This window comes from Bactrocera latifrons, unplaced genomic scaffold, assembly GCF_001853355.1.
Source record: "Bactrocera latifrons isolate USDA-ARS-PBARC rearing strain unplaced genomic scaffold, ASM185335v1 scaffold_29, whole genome shotgun sequence".
Classification (NCBI taxonomy): Eukaryota; Metazoa; Arthropoda; class Insecta; order Diptera; family Tephritidae; genus Bactrocera; species Bactrocera latifrons.
The window spans coordinates 571,864-574,541 of NW_017536518.1; positions in this window are offsets into that span (position 1 = coordinate 571,864).

The window sequence follows — 2,678 nt, forward strand, 5'->3', positions numbered from 1 at the left end:
TGCCAAATGGAGTTCAGTTGCTAAGTCTATGAGGAGTAGTCATCTTTTAGGATGACTGCGCTTGACGCAAATTTTAACAGACTCTGCGGCTTCAACCAGTGTATCATACCGTGGGGACCCCAAATGCTTACAGTGTAGTCTTGTCAATAGGGTACAAGTTCACAAGAGCTGCTCTACGGTTTTGCTGGTGCCTTGCTCTAGACATTCCAGCGAATAATAATAATAATGACAGACCTTAACAATCGGTAAATCACAGTCACCACAATTTCGAGGGTGGTACGACATGGTACGACATGGATTAAAAAAGAAAATCGAAAATTTTGGGAGTACTACGATTTGTTTTCTAACATGCCCGACTATAAGTATGCAAAATAAAAATCAAAACTATTTCGACGGTGGAAATATAATAAGCTCTATCACCACTTCGCCTTTCTAAAGGTCTCCGGTTTACACCAGTGGATCCATTTTYTGCCGACGATCACTTTAATGATGTTCCCTCGGATTGCACTTAAAGAGGGACTTTTACTATATGAGGTAGTTTCTCGGTTGAGGTGGTGAAGTCATTCCCATAGCTTTTATTTCATGCTGTATATGACCCATGAGTATTATTAAGGGGTTACTTGAGTTTACGGCTTAAAAAAAATTTTTAATTTCTGGTATCTTACTACGCTCCACAACACCTCTGCGGTCATAAATTTTCGAGTATATCCGAGTAACCGTCTCGGAGATACGGCCTTGAGAGCTTGTGCGCTCGAGGCTAGCTAAGCTAAGCACGTAACTACTCTCTCTACTACTTCTCGAAAACCATTCAACCGATCTTCATGAAATTTATCACAGGTCATAAAATTCTTAAAGACTTACTGCAGAATATTTTTGCGATTACAACTATTTGGAAAAAAAATCGCAAAATTTTCTCCGTTTTTTTTTTTTTTTAACGTTAACGTTTTAGGTAAAACACGTATTTTTTCGCGATAATCCTGTAATGAGCTATCGTGCAGATGTATCTTTTTTCGAGGGGTCACCAGAAATGGCGTCGCAATGGCAAATTTAAAATATTTTTTTCCAATAATTTCAGAATTTCTTGGTTAATAGCATATGTTTGTAACAATAAAAAACTCTAATCAAATATTTAATTTTTTATATGAGAAAAACCCATGTAAGCCCTTAAATTGCTATTACCTTTATCTCCAATCAGCCAGCACCAAGTCCGGAAAAATGGTCCCCATCAAAGTAGTGGCGTCACCGTATACTCCTACAGCTCTTTCTTTAAAAAAAGTAAAATCGAATCAACTATCGTTCTTTTCTTTGGACATCTAGATGATTTTCTTGTTATAGCTAATGCATTTGGGAGATATTTCATATATGGAATAAACTAAGAGAATACCTAGTTTACTTTTGATAATGTTAAAAATTACAAGATTACGACCTTCCGAAAGCTCATTACACTCAACCTACTTCACACAACACAGTTCGCATTTAATTATTCCTCCTACATGAGCTCTGTTATCCGTTACTTCTTTCATCAACAGGATTTCTCAAGAAAACGTGGGGTGTAATAAGTTTAAAGTAAATAATAACAAAGAGATGCCGTCAAGTGCACACACTGACAATAGAATTATGCAAATGATGCGAGTATAATTAAAATGAAAAAAATTGTTATAAATTTCGCGGAAATGAAACTGATTTCACTCTCTATAATTTGCAATTTTAAAAGGAAATTCATTTTTAATGCCATAGCACTCATCATAGTAAATAAACCCAAGTATCTAGAGTAAAAATTGTAAATAATACAAAAGCTGTTGGTGCGTGATAAGAGCAAAAAAAAGAACACACTCGTAAAAACGAAAAAATATCTGTGAAATGAAGAAAGTTTTTCACACTTTCATTAAATCACAAACGAAATGAATGCTTTATTTATGTACAACTGCATGCATTGGGGAAAATACGAACTCAAACTTTGCGCACAGCTCGTCTCCGGGGTGTTGATGTGGAAATCAATCACGACCAAGTTGGCGCAGATTAAAACGCTGCCAACAAATAAAGCAGTTTGTGCTGATGAAAGCGCATAGAAATTACAGTTAAATGSCATTCCAACCATATATATATAATATATCTGTGTACATATAATCACAATCGCATAAATTAATAGCACATTTGTCAGCGCTGAACATATCGATGGCGAGATTCGCGCGCAAACCACACAAAGCGCCTTACAAACCGCAAACGCAAATCTGCGGCAACTGATAATGTGTAATGTGTAGGAGGAGAAGAAGATAAAAAAAAAATGTAAAGGTGTTTGAAATAACTGGGGAAAACAACCACAAAAGCACGCATGCCAGCTGCTCAAACCACATACAATACGCGGCAGGTTACGTATACGTCGTGGTGCCGCCAAAGTCGCTTGACTACATTGCGCGTATGAATGCGTGAGTGTGTGTGCATTAATGAGATAAACTTCCTTGCGTTTGTCACGGCAATAACAACAACTTTGACAGAAGCATGCGTTTGACAACACGAACACCAACAACAACAACAAGCGAATATAAGCTAACAGCCATAGCAACCATTAAAGCATTATTGATAGGCTTAGCGCGAAACGCTGCAGCAMAATTTGGCCTTTTAATAGCCTATTGGCTTTCGCAATGCCTATTGATGAAATAGCAAACTGCTTTGTCGCC